This window comes from Capricornis sumatraensis, chromosome 12 (assembly GCF_032405125.1).
Source record: "Capricornis sumatraensis isolate serow.1 chromosome 12, serow.2, whole genome shotgun sequence".
NCBI lineage: Eukaryota > Metazoa > Chordata > Mammalia > Artiodactyla > Bovidae > Capricornis > Capricornis sumatraensis.
The window spans coordinates 78443033-78458022 of NC_091080.1; the positions used below are offsets into that span (position 1 = coordinate 78443033).

Sequence of the window (14990 nt, forward strand, 5' to 3'; positions counted from 1 at the left end):
AGTCATGTCCAACTCTTTGAGACCCCACGAACTCAAGCCTGCCAGGCTCCTCTGTCCATGGAATTCTCCAGGCAAGAATTCTGGAGTGGGTTGCCATGCCCTCCTCCAGGGATTGAACCCACATTTCCTGCATTGCAGGTGGATTCTTTACCATCTGAACCACCAGAGAAGCCCAGGTGAACTGTAAATAAGCACTAATAATAAATCAGTACTTTTTGATGGCACAGGCTAGCTTAGATTGCCCTCTTCGATGGAAAATAGCTTCCATGGAGCACAGAGCCTCTATGGAAAACTGAAGTCAATTCAGCTCCCCAACAGGCCCCCAAAGAGGTGTTAGCTAGAAACAATACAACTCTCAACCCAGGAAAAGTTGGGCTATGCTTCCAAAATGGTATTAAGAACCAACTCAGAAGCTAGTAAGTAACACAAAATCCTTCTACAGCTATAGAAGTGACGTGAAGTTGCTCAGTCACATCCTACTCTTTGCGATCCCATGGACTGTAGCCTACAAGGCTCCTCTGTCCATGGAATTTTCCAGGCAAGAGTACTGGAGTGGGTTGCCATTTCCTTCTCCAAGTGAACCCTTTATTTAAGGCCCAGTAAGTCAAAGTATGTGCACAGAAAATAAGGCAGCTACCAAGGACCAATGGCAGCTACAAGGCAGATACGATGACAGATATAATGTCTAGGATCCAAGGCTGATAGGTCTAATCCTGAAAATAGCCGAGTACCAAAAGGCCTGGACCGAATGATTTCACATTGACACTGGACAGAATCAAGTCCTGGGAGCTGCCAGGGCCTATGATGTCCAAGAGCTGCTTTTCAAAGGGGACCTCCCAAGCACTACTGAAGGCCAACATCTGCAAAGCCTCATAACTGGCAAGAATGAATGAGCTAGTTATTAGCAGATTAAGCAAAATGTTTTCATTATTAAGACATGTTTCTATGGTGCTGGATTGTTTGCTTTCTTTATATTTTTTGGGTCACAAAACCTTTATTTAGCTCTTAATCTCCATTACATCTGGAAAGTTTTCTAAAACCTGTTATCTAGTGGTTGTTCAGACACTCAGTCGTGTCCTACTCTCTGTGACCCCATGGACTGCAGCATGCCAGGCTTCCCCGTCCTTCACCACCTCCTGGGGCTTCTTCAGATTCATGTCCATTGAATCAGTGATGCCATCCAACCATCTCATCCTCTGTTGATGATTTACATTGTTTTCTATTTATCTAGAAAACTATGTAAATCTTCCACTTAAAAATAGCAGTCAGTATATCTTAAAGAACTTGAAAGATGGAAAGTTACTGTCGTTGTTAAGACATTTATTGAACGGCAACCATGTAATGTGTGACTGTGACCCTCCCTCATGGGTTTATGACCTGCATTAATGCAGGTTAGTGCCCTGGCAGATCCTGGTCCCAAAATGCCTCGACTTGTCTGTTAGGCCAAGACAACCCCATGCTTTTTCTGGACACTAACACAGAGGCCCAGTTTCCCGCTCTTCCCATGTTGAAGAAGGTTTAGTGTTAGTTGCTCAGTCGTGTCCGACTCTTTGCGATCCCATGGACCATAGCCCTCCAGATCCCTCCATCCATGGAATTCTGAAGAAGGTTTCTTTTTCTTCCTTTCCTAAAATAATAAGGTGAAAAAATATTGAATACATAAACCAAAAGAAAAACACTAAAAATCATCCATAATTTTAAATCAACCACAAAATCTTTCTAGTCTGTCTGAAAGAGTTACCTGTTGTCAAATCAATAGATGTCAAGAAGCATTGCTTGTTTAGAAAGATGGTAAGGATAACCCTGTATGTGAGACAGCAAAAGAGACACAGATGTATAGAACAGAATTTTGGACTCTGAGGGAGAGGGAGAGGGTGGGATGATTTGGGAGAGTGGCATTGAAACATGTATACTATCATGTAAGAAACGAATCGCCAGTCTATGTTCGATACAGGATACAGGATGCTTGGGGCTGGTGCAGGGGGATGATCCAGAGAGATGATATGGGGGGGAGGTGGGAGGGGGGTTCAGGACTGGGAACTCATGTACACCCATGGCGGATTCATGTCAATGTATGGCAAAACCAATACAGTATTGTAAAGTAAAATAAAGTAAAATTTTAAATTAAAAAAAAAAAAGAAGCATTGCTTGAGAACCTAGAACGTTTCTGGCACAAGGCTGGGTGATCTAAGGCACAGAAGAACAATAGGGGGACTTCCCAGGTGGTCTAGTGACTAAGACTCCATGCTCTCAATGCAGGGAGCCTGGGTTCCATCCCTGGTCAAGGAACTAGGTCCTGCCGAAACTAAAGACCCCTTATACCCCAAGGAAGAGCAAGGACCCCACGAGCTGCAACTTATAAGACCCAGAACAGCCAAATAATTAATAAGCAAATAAACATTGAAAAAAAAAGGAATAGGAATCTCGGCCCAGACCTTCAAAAGAGTTTGCTCTCTTGTTGCTGCTGCCGCTGCTGCTGCTAAGTCGCTTCAGTCGTGTCCGACTCTGTGGGACCCCATAGACGGCAGCCCACTAGGCTCCTCTGTCCCTGGGATTCCCCAGGCAAGAACACTGGAGGGGGGCTGCCATTTCCTTCTGCAATGCATGAAAGTGAAAAGTGAAAGTGAAGTCTCTCAGTCATGCCCGACTCTTAGCGACCCCATGGACTGGAGCCTACCAGGCTCCTCCGTCCGTGGGATTTTCCAGGCAAGAGTACTGGAGTGGGGTGCCATTGCCTTCTCCGTTAATAAAAAGAAGTACAGCCAGAAGCCATAATATGCTGATGAGCCACCATCACCGCTGCCAGGAGGATGAAAAGGGAAATGTACTCATTCATTGGATAAATCTGCATTGAGCACCGACTGCGCGCTCTCTGCTTTGCACATGGATGGACATCTTAAGGAGATGATAGCAGCCAGTCAGGAAATATTATCTAGATGGATAAACATATAAGGTGCGGGAAGTACAAAGTGGGAAAACCCCGAAGATTTCCCGGGAAAACCCCGAAGATTTCCCGGGAAAACCGGCAGGAGCTGACGCTTGAACCCATCCCTGAAGGAAGAGAGCGGCCAGCAGGGGGCGCCAACGGAGCGCTAAGTATGCCTGGTGCCACAGGAGGAGCACTTCCTGGATCATTTCATTTAATTCGCTCAAGAGCCCTATAAAATAAGTATTTATTTTTCCTTCTATTTTACAGGTGGGCCAGCCGAAACTGAGAAGGACTCCAGAACCTATGAACATTTCACAGCCAATAGGTGAGGTCAGAGCTCAGGCCCAGGCAGTTCCCACCACGTGTATCCACAGAGCTGCGGTACCCACCTGTGGTTTCAGCCTTCTCCTCTGCCTCTTGCTGGACCGCATTCCTCCACTTCATCCACTGCGGTCGAAAATGCACATGACTTTGATGAATCGTTTGTTTTTACAATGTGAGAGTTCAAAGCGATGAACCATAAATTGTTGCAGTGACTCGCAATTCAGATCCTTCAGCCAGGTTGGTTGAAGCACTCCAGTGTTACCATGAACGCAACTGAGAACTCAGATTTAAAAGGAATAAAGTTGCTTTCTGGCTCTCCTGAAGTTTCTCTCGAGGTCTGAGATAACCCTCTTCTAAGGATTCCCTGCTTTTAGAGATCAACTGTCCCAACGTCTGTCTCCACCCCCACCTCTGCTAGGGAGAGGATTTGACATCCCCTACTGCAGAACTTCCATGGACAGAGGAGCCTACAGTCCATGGGGCCACATAAAGTTGGACTCGACTGAGCGACTACACCACCACCACCACCCCTCCAGCCTGCCGGATTTTTTTTCTGTTGTCTTTGCCCTTTTCCTTTCCTTCTTCAATCCCAGCACTCCTCCAACCTCTCAGGGAATAAGCTCACCTCCTTCCAGCCCTTCCCAGTCAGATGACTTCTTTCGGAGACCACTCCTCCATAATCTTCACATTTGCCCACTAGAACACAGAGACTCTCAAGTATCTCTTCCTGATGTCCAGACCACCTTTTCTGAGGAGGTGGCATTTTGCCATAGGAAATGAGCACACATTTGAAACCGAAAATGACAGATGGGACAGAGTCACATGCCCAGTGCAGAGTGCAGAGCGCAGAGCGCACTGGCAGATTAAAATGGGAGCGATCCATTGCAGCTTAATCTACGGCGAATGGGCTTCATGAGAGGCAAAACGTGAGCGAGAACTTGAAAGATGGACACTGACTGAGGAGACGCTAACAGAATCAGATGTGGAATAAACCGGCACCTGACTACATTTTTCTAGGAGCAGTTTGCCATCCTGACATAAAACAATGCTCACAATGGAGTGGTTTCTATGCACCCTCTACCAGTATGCCATTCCTGCCTTCTCAACAGCTAAATAAATCAGGCCTTCATTTTGTTAAAAAAAGGAACAAAACCAAACTTTTCTGTTAATAATTATTCCTAGCATAAGAGATCAGATCATTCAAATCTAGATATAGTTTATGGATTTTATATTAAAATCCCTTAGCATTCAATCCAATTAGGGAATGTACACATCATTGCTATTGGGTGAGATTATCTCCAGTACTTTATGGGATACTAAATATGGTTTAAAAGTTCAGCTCAGGGTTTCACAGGTGGCTCAGTGGTAAAGAATCTGCCTACCAATGCAGGAGACATGGGTCCAGGTAGATCCCACATGCTGAGGAGCAGCTAAACCCATTTCAATTTGCCTGAAACTCTATTGAATTTTTTTATTTATTTATTTATTTATTTTTTTTTTTTTTTTACTTTTCTAACACTGAGTCCATCTTTAAGGAGACATTTGCTCTAAGAAAAGCATTTAGAATTGAAAAAAAAAAAAGTAATCTACTTGCTGAGAGGTTAGATAAGGCAATCCAAGTTTTAAAAAGACTGGCTTTGGGACCTCCCTGGTGGTCCAGTGGCTGAGACTTCACCCTCCCAATGCAGTATTAGGGTTAGGTTCCATCTGGTCAGGGAACTCAATCCCACGTGCCGCAACTAAGGCATGGTGCAGCCAAATAATAAATATATAAATAATGTGGTTTTTTTTTAAAGACTGGCTTAAAAAGAAAACAAAGAAGAAACTCTTAAATAAATCCAAAAAAAATCCAATAAGCCACATGTATACCTAAGATGAGCTGTGTTATCAAATTTATAGTTAGTTTGTTCATGGTGGGAAGAAGTGATTTTGTCACAGTATTTTTATCTACAAAGGTTACTACCTGTCTTCAGATAACAACATTGAGATGGTTGTGAATGAAATTATCTTTAATATAGAGTTAATAACTTTCAGGAAAGGCTCATAGTTTCATTTATTATGGGGACTCTAACCAGTCAGAGAGATCCCCTGGGGGGTTGTCTTGGTCTATCTTAGGATGCAAAGTGCTTTTTAAAATTCTGAGGCTTTTTGAAATTCAGGTATACTGGTATACTGGTATTGCTTCTAGACATACTTAAGATTAAGAGACAACAGGATCCATGCCACTGAGACCACACTTTTCACGCTCTCTGCCAGCAATGTCTGCACCTCACTCTACTCCACCCTCTTCCTTCCTGAACTACCAGCAATAGCAAAAACAATGAAGAAGTCATATCTCAGTAGATATTTTTGAAGGGTAGCAGATTCTGCCTCAAGGGTAGCAGAATATGCCACTCCAAACATGCTGCCCCAAACATGCCACCCCAAACATGCCACCCCAAACATACCACCCCAAACATGCCACCCCAAACATGCCACCCCAAACCTGCCACTTTGGCAAATTATTATTTTGCGCTAAAGGCAACTGAGAAGAGAAGAAGCAGATACAAGCAAAGCTCTCTGACCTCCCTCATTTGCTTAAAAACAGGACATAAACTTGTAAGGATGTTCCCCGTTCCCTCTCTACCAGAGAGGGAAGCAGTTAATCCCCGGAGACAACTGTACACCCTACTCAGACCACAAATGGCACCTGAAAAACCTATGTAATAAACTTTACTAACTAGTCTTATCTACCACTTATTGCCATTTAGTTGCTAAGTGGCGTCCAACTCTTTTGTGACCCCATGGACTGTAGCCCGCCAGGCTTCTCTGTCCATGGGATTTTCCAGGCAAGAATCCTGGAATGGGTTGCCATTTCCTTCTCCAGGGGCTCTTCCCAACCCAGGATTCGAACTCCCATCTTAGAATGCCTGGCACATGGACAGCACTCTGGAAATGGCAACTCTGGTCATTCTTTGCTTCTCTGAACTAGAAGGTCAGTGGAGTATGTAATGGCAGGGTTGCCCCAAATGCACTGTAGAATATATTTAGGTAGTAATAGTCAAATATTTGCACACCCCTGCTTTAAGACAACTCATTATATGAAATTTTCAATTTTTTTGAACTCACATGAGAGCTGGGCATCTTTTATGAAGAGCCTTGCCCCTCATCAAACTGTCCTGCTTCATTCCCCAGGCTGTCTGCTGGCCCTCTCCCAAACACTACTCTGCAAACAACCCTCCAAGATTTTAAACAAAGTGAGCTATCCTTAAACAAAGCAGTCCTTGCTGACATCACCTATTAAGGATGATTGTGCAGGATTCATATATTCCCAGAACTGAAGGCCAATCCCAGCAGGAGTTGTATTTCTGACCAACGTCAGATTTCAACATGAGATAAGTCTGAGATGGACAAATACTATAACAGGAAACTAAACTATAAACCACTCTACATTTAAATGAGTAGAAATAGGACCCAAGACTAATAAAATGGGCATTAAGGCATGTACACATTGATTACATGAAAAGCCTCAATGAATTATTAAATGCTAATCCAGTTTTATATTGTGCGTAACAACTGTAACAGTTTCATTATATCCTAGTTCTGACCTAAAATGAATATAGCATCTGGGATAATTAAGAGATAGTCATTTAGCAATGCTTGCCTGTCCATTAGAAATTTATCAGATGACCCAGAGGGCCCAGGTTTTTTCCAAAAGCTCACCAAGGAAACAGGAGAAAAAGCCTTCCCCCTGGCCACCCAAGATAAAGGCCTTGAAGCTAGAGGAGATATTCACAACCTTTCTGCTGACAGTAAAGACCTGGGCTGAGCATTAAGTCTTATAAATCTTTAATGTGATGGTGTTCTTTCCATTGAAAGCATTTCTTTTCTGGAATAAAGGCTGACTCCACACTTCACTTTCACCCTTTACACCCCTCTCCATTTATAAAGAGCTACACACTACCCCTGATCTGTTATCAAGAGCCAGGAGATACCTGGTATCAGAGGGTCCCTAGGAGACAACGCATGTTCAGTATTTCTCAGCCTTCACCACTGGAAACTGATGGTGTCTGACATCTATTAGAGCAGGTCACATGGCACTGAAAGGCAATAAAAATGATCAGATTACATCTGTAGACTTTACATATTAAGGTTAAAAAATTACATGGTATGAACATACGTGTACATGTGTGTGTGCTCAGTCACTCAGTCGTGTGTGACTCTTTGAGGCCACATGGACTGCAGCCCACCAGGCTTCTCTGCCCATGGAATTTTCCAGGCAAGAATGCTGGAGTGGGTTGCCATTTCCTACTTCAGGGGATCATCCCAATTCAGGGATTGAACCTGGGTCTCCTGCATTGGCAGGCAGATTCTTTTCCACTAGCTCCACCTGAGAAGCCCCAATATGTATACATGTGCAATATTTTTTAAAATAAAAATATATTCATATGCAGTTATTTTTGATAAAATACATATTTAATTTTTTTAAAAGGTTGCCTACCTTCTTCCTAATCATTCTTGCCTCCCACAAAGTCAGCAAAACCTTTCAGGAAAACAGATCCAGTGGAGGCCTTCCCTTGTTTAAAAAAAAATGAGCTATCATAGTTTCCATATGCAGTAGGCTGAAATATTTTGACGAACTGCTTAATGTTTTAATTTTATTTTTAAGTTTCATACTTTATTTTCTTGCAAAATAAAAATGTAATATAAAAGCAAAAAAAAAAAAAATTAGCTTTCCAGCCCAAAATGTAGCCACTTATGCTAAGCCCAAGGTCCCCAAACTGAGACTTAATACCTAACTTGTCTATGGCTAAACCCCCCTGAACGCACCCCATCTTGTCTGATCTTGAAATCTAAGCAGGCTTGGACCTGGTTAGTACTGGGATGAAGAATTAATACCTAACCAAATGGCAGCTTCCTCCTCTCCCAGGAACGTCATCTTCTAGTCAGTCTGGCATTACCTAGTCAGCACTAGTGAGGTGCCAGTGCCCAGGGTAGGTCACCCCAAAATGTGCCTCAATGACATATGGATTATTTTGAATCAAAGCTACTTACGAAATGGACTGGGACTTTCCCAGGTGGTCCAGTGGTTAAGAATCTGCCTGCCAAAGCAGGGGACATGGGTTCAATCCCTGGTCGAGGAAGATCCCACATGCCAAGGAGCAATTAAGCCCTTGTGCAAGAGAAGCCACAAGAAGAAGTCCACACATCGCAACTAGACAGTAGCCCCCGATCTCCACAACTAGAGAAAGCCCACGCATAGTAACAAAGACCCAGAGTAGTCAGAAATATTTTTTTTTAATGGCCAATGCTAGAGGGACCCTGAACCCTCCTAAATCTCCCTGAAAGCACGAAAATATCTCCCCTGTGAATGGCGCTCTCCCTGCAACAGGAGGTAAAGGACACCCTTATCACCAGAGAGGGGGAATTCAGCTCAGAAGTCTATATGAACAAACCTGGTTACTATTTCAATTTACCACCCCAAGCCCAAATTCTGCTTAGATGCTTCACTAATTAAGCACCCAAAGCCTTAGTTTCTTCACCCTGTCAATTCCTCACAGATTGTTTCTTCGTCTAAAGACTAAAAAACCTGCCTGCTTTGTCCATTTCTCAGGTCTGATTTCTCTGAGACTTCCATGAGCATGTATTAAAACATGTCTCTTTTTCTCTTGTCAATCTGTCTTGGGTCAATTTTATTATTAGTCCAGCCATAAGAACTCAGGAGGGGTAGAAGGGAAATTCTCCATCTCCAACAGAGGTGAAGTGAAGTGAAAGTCACTCAGTCATGTCTCCAGGCCCAAATACTGGAGTATTCTCCAGGGGATCTTCCCAACCCAGGGATCGAACCCAGGTCTCCCGCATTGCAGGCAGATTCATCAGCTGAGCCAACAAGGGAAGCCCTCAATTCGTCTTGTCTGAAACAATCAGATCTCTGCTAGAATAACTTCCTGTCCTGCCTCCTTCTGCCTTCTGAACAGCTTCTCAGACCCCTTTTTATTTCCTAGCAGGGACGCTCCCTGGTTCCTGAATTGCTGAAGAAAGCCAACGTGATCTTTAAAAGTTACTCAGTTAAAACGTGTTTTCCAACACCTCTTCAGAGTTCTAACCCAGTGTGTGCCTCAAGCCCACCTCCCATACAAAAGTCTGTGTTCCTGCAGCAGATACACAGTCTTATTGTGTCTGCCCACAAGGTAATCGGGCCTCGGGCTGCCTGAAATGAACACTCACTGTCACTGCCTGGCACCCACACCATTCTCCTCCCATCTGAACAGGTGGATGTCTGGGTGCACTCCAGTTTGGGGATTCCCTAACCAAGAAACCTTCCTCTGAGAGCCCAATCAAGACCTATTTGCCCAGAGAGCCATTCCTGATTAACCAGCAAGGTTTAAGTTTACTTCTGCAACTGTTGATGTCCCTGGTAGCTCAGATGGTAAAGAATCTGCCTGAAGTGCAGAAGACCTGGGTTTGATCCCTGGGGTAGGAAGAACCCGTGGAGCAGGGAATGGCTACCCATTCCAGTATTCTGGCCTGGAAAATTCCATGGACTGTATAGTCCATGTGGTTACAAAGAGTCAGACATGACTAAGAGGCTTTCACTGAAACTATTCTTACTTTTATGCACCCAAACATCCCAACATCTGTTCACTCTTAATAACATTTAGGATGTAGACACCTGACATATGTTTAATCCTTGCACTCCCACGACTGTTATATGTAAAATGAAGATAATAATAAGCAACTTCACAGGGCAGTTTTAAAGATCACATAGAGGGAGGTATATAATTGGTGTTCAATCAATGAGTGAAATAACAACCTGAGTGCACACAAGATTTCATAATGTGAGTTGCCTTCCTTTTCAACCAAAGAGAAGCAGAATATACGCAAGATTTCATGCATAGGTCCCACAAATGACTGTCTTTGATCTGTTGACCAGCAACTCATCTCCTCGCTAAAATGCATCTTCCCTTTCCAATAGACTGAGGGCTTCTCTTGTGGCTCAGCTGGTAAAGAATCTGCTTGCAATGCAGGAGACCTGGGTTCAATCCTTGGGTTGGGATCCCCTAGAGAAGGGAAATGCTACCCACTCCAGTATTCTGGCCTGGAGAATTTGTACTATACAGTCCATGGGGTCTCAAAGAGTCGGACACGACTGAGCGACTTTGACTTCACAATAGACTGAAATTTCTTCTTCCTTCAATTAAAATCTGCATCCTTACAACTTCTACCTTCAGATCCTGGCTCAGCTCCCAGGAGCCTGCACAATATATATCAGGCCCCCCGGTTCCCTTTTCTTTACTCAGAAGCACCTACATTAGCCTTGGAATGGGTCCCATGGGTCCGTAACCCCAACACATCCCACCACCAACACACACATTCACCATGAAAGCAAAAATTCTCAGAAACATTAATTCAGAGCAGATGTCAAAGCTTTATTTCAAACTTGCAGGGGGAAAGCAAAAGGGAAAAGTCTGTCCACAAAAACAGTCTTAGGAAAGGGCTGTTTTAAAACCTGAAAGGAATGTCTAGATAAGCGGCCCTCAGACTTCAGCTGCTTCAGAATCCCCTGTGCTGGGCTGCTTCAGTCGTTTCGGACTCTTTGGGACCCCAGGCAAGAATACTGGAGTGGGTTGCTATGCCCTCCTCCAGGGGATCTTCCTGGCCCACGGATAGAACCCGCGATTTTTATATCCCCTGAATACTTGTTAAAAGAACTAGCGATGGGCCCACCCTAGTTTCCCATTCAGTAGGTGTCAAGCGCGGCTGAGAACTTGCGAAGTTGTGGCTGCTAGCCCTGGGATCACTTTACGAACTTCTAATCGAGACTGTAAAGTTGTTGCTACGTAGAACTGATTAATTTCACGGAGATGTAAAGCTGCCGTGCTTTTACCTATTGGACAAATAGCCCTGACCGTGGCATCCCAGAACCGCGTTTGGTGTATTTTCACCAGAAATACCCAGCCGTCCGGTTCCCTCCCTGGGCAGGATCAGCGGAATGCCATTTGATTCAACAGTAGGGATTTTGATTTTCAAATTGGGAAGCTTTGCGGATGAAAGTTGAAGAAGGGCACAGCAACCCCCTCCAGTATTCTTGCCTGGAGAATCCCACGGACAGAAGAGCCTGACGGGCTACAGTCCCCAAAGTCGCACAGACTCGGACACGACTGATGCAGCTTAGCACGCACGCACGCACGCACGCGGATGAAATTTAGGACCAGCTTTTCCTTTTGGCCGCGCCCCCGCCCCGGCAGAAAGATCTACGGTTTTCTCACGGCAACCAGCTCACATCAGCCTCTCACCACCTAGGGGCGCTGTGGTCACCGGATCCCTGCACCTCCGGCTCTCCGCTGGAGCGGGGCGGCTGCAGCCCCCACGCGCCGCATTGCGCACGCGCAATAGCGCCTCGGACGCCAGACCAGGAGACGCTCCGGAAGTGGCCGGGAGACGCCACCTAGGGTTGCCCCGGAGCGGCTGTTTCCACTTCTCGCTCGCCCTTCAAGTCTCATGCTTTACCTGGGCCGGAATTAATGAGCCAGGCTACTCTACAGAAGGGAATTTACGAAATTCGAATGTCTGGGTTGAAAAAAGAAAGCTCTGCCGAAACCCGGGATCGAACCAGGGACCTTTAGATCTTCAGTCTAACGCTCTCCCAACTGAGCTATTTCGGCGCCCTTTTTGTCGCCCTCAGAGTAAACTATCACTGAACTCCTGGCGTTGGCTTCTTCCGTCTCTTCTCAGTAATCACTTAAAAGTGTTTCTTCCTTGTCAAATTAAATGGTTTTCTTTTTTTAAGGGCTATACCTAGAAGTCTGCCTTTTTATGAGCCATGACTAAATAGCTAAGTATACGTTACTTAACTTTTTCCAGTATAATCTGAACCTCTGGTTTAATTGTCGACAGCCGGCGGCGTGAACTAGCCGGTGTCTCGGCTGCAGGATTCGGGGGTCGGGCTGGCCCGCAGCCCGGCGGAGCGGGGTCAAAAGAAGCGATAGCTGCTCGCCCCCACCCCCAGGGCTCCACAGCTCCTCGGCACGCGGGCTCAGTCCGCCCACAGCTGGTTCCAGCTTTCCCGATGGAGGGTGGTCCCTTTGGCAAGCCCCCTGCCCTAGGAGTAGCCCCTTCCAGCTGTGACCGCACACTTTTCATTATTGGTATAGACAAGAAATGGGCCAGGGCATGGAGATAGGGCTGCAGTCTCCGCGATCCCAGGTCCTCGCCCTGCTGCGTTTACCTGCCACCACGCTGCACGGAATCAGCCAGGTACATCTTAAAAGCTTGGCGAGCTCATTGACCACGGTCACCCAATATCAATACTAAATGTTTCTGAAGCACCAGCTACGTGTCAAGCACCGACATTCTGCACCCCCCAAATGCCCTGTTTGTTTTGTTTTGCTTTTTTTTCCCCTCTCCAATAAAATTGCAATTCTCCAAAGGCGGGGTTGACTATCACCGCCGTTTTACCCACTTAAGTGGAAGCTTCACAGCCAATTTTGAGGGATAGATGTATGTATGCATACGAATATGAAAGAAAAAAATGTATGAATATGGGGAGTGATAGCTATCTCTCAGGTCTCTTTCTGAGTTCCTTTGTTGTAAATCCAAACAGAACAGCTTGGGATTTATCAGAAGTCATTGGTTAAGGAAGTGAAGAGACCAAGGCCAGCTTGGGGATGTATCTGTGCACGCTTAGGAAAGGTTGGAGTTCAGTCAGTTCAGTCGCTCAGTCGTGTCCGACTCTTTGCGACCCCATGAATCGCAGCACACCAGGCCTCCCTGTCCATCACCATCTCCCGGAGTTCACTCAGATTCACGTCCATCGAGTCAGTGATCCCATCCAGCCATCTCATCCTCGGTCGTCCCCTTCTCCTCCTGCCCCCAATCCCTCCCACCATCAGAGTCTTTTCCAATGAGTCAACTCTTCGCATGAGGTGGCCAAAGTACTGGAGCCTCAGCTTTAGCATCATTCCTTCCACAGAAATCCCAGGGCTGATCTCCTTCAGAATGGACTGGTTGGATCTCCTTGCAGTCGAAGGGACTCTCAAGAGTCTTCTCCAACACCACAGTTCAAAAGCATCAATTCTTTGGGTCTCAGCTTTCTTCACAGTCCAACTCTCACATCCATACATGACCACAGGAAAAATCATAGCCTTGACTAGACGGACCTTAGTCAGCAAAGTAATGTCTCTGCTTTTGAATATACTATCTAGGTTGGTCATAACTTTTCTTCCAAGGAGTAAGCGTCTTGTAATTTCATGGCTGCAGTCACCATTTGCAGTGATTTTGGAGGCCAAAACAATAAAGTCTGACACTGTTTCCACTGTTTCCTCATCTATTTCCCATGAAGTGATGGGACCAGATGCCATGATCTTTGTTTTCTGAATGTTGAGCTTTAAGCCAACTTTTTGGCTCTCCTCTTTCAATTTCACCAAGAGGCTTTTTCGTTCCTCTTCACTTTCTGCCATAAGGGTGGTGTCATCTGCGTATCTAAGGTTATTGATATTTCTCCCTGCAATCTTGGTTCCAGCTTGTGTTTCTTCCAGTCCAGCATTTCTCATGATGTACTCTGCATAGAAGTTAAATAAGCAGGGTGACAATATACAGCCTTGAAGTACTCCTTTTCCTATTTGGAACCAGTCTGTTGTTCCATGTCCAGTTCTAACTGTTGCTTCCTGACCTGCATACAGATTTCTCAAGAGGCAGGTTAGGTGGTCTGGTATTCCCATCTATTTCAGAATTTTCCATAGTTTCTTGTGATCCACACAGTCAAAGGCTTTGGCATAGTCAATAAAGCAGAAATAGATGTTTTTCTGGAACTCTCTTGCTTTTTCCATGATCCAGCAGATGTTGGCAATTTGATCTCTGGTTTCCTCTGCCTTTTCTAAAACCAGCTTGAACATCAGGGATTTCACGGTTCACATGTTGCTGAAGCCTGGCTTGGAGAATTTTGAGCATTACTTTACTAGCATGTGAGAGGAGTGCAACTGTGCAGTAGTTTGAGCATTCTTTGGCATTGCCGTTCTTTGGGATTGGAATGAAAACTGACTTTTTCCAGTCCTGTGGCCACTGCTGAGTTATCCAAATGTGCTGGCATATTGAGTGCAGCACTTTCACAGCATCATCTTTCAGGATTTGAAATAGCTCAACTGGAATTCCATCACTTCCACTAGCTTTGTTCATAGTGATGCTTTCTAAGGCCCACTTGACTTCACATTCCAGGATGTCTGGCTCTAGGTGAGTGATCACATCATGATGATTATCTGGGTCGTGAAGATCTTTTTTGTACAGTTCTTCTGTGTATTCTTGCCACCTGTTCTTAATATCTTCTGCTTCTGTTAGGTCCCTACCATTTCTGCCCTTTATCGAGCCCATCTTTGCATGAAATGTTCCCTTGGTATCTCTAATTTTCTTGAAGAGATCTCTAGTCTTTCCTATTCTGTTGTTTTCCTCTATTCCTTTGCATTGATTGCTGAAGAAGGCTTTCTTATCTCTTCTTGCTATTCTTTGGAACTCTGCATTCAGATGCTTATATCTTTCCTTTTCTCCTTTGCTTTTCATTTCTCTTCTTTTCACAGCTATTTGTAAGGCCTCCTCAGACAGCCATTTTGCTTTCTTGCATTTCTTTTTCCATGGGGATGGTCTTGATTCCTGTCTCCTGTACAATGTCACGAACCCCATTCCATAGTTCATCAGGCACTCTATCTATCAGATATAGGCCGTTAAATCTATTTCTCACTTCCACTGTATAATCATAAGGGATTTG

The 14990-nt window shown here is 44.9% G+C and overlaps 1 non-coding gene across 1 annotated transcript; it reads right to left on the reverse strand.

Annotated features, from left to right (window-relative positions):
* Positions 1 to 11825: 11825 nt before the first annotated feature.
* Positions 11826 to 11898, reverse strand: TRNAF-GAA (transfer RNA phenylalanine (anticodon GAA)). Its single transcript has one exon. It is a non-coding gene; the product is annotated as a tRNA-Phe (tRNA).
* Between the last annotated feature and the right edge of the window lie 3092 nt (positions 11899 to 14990).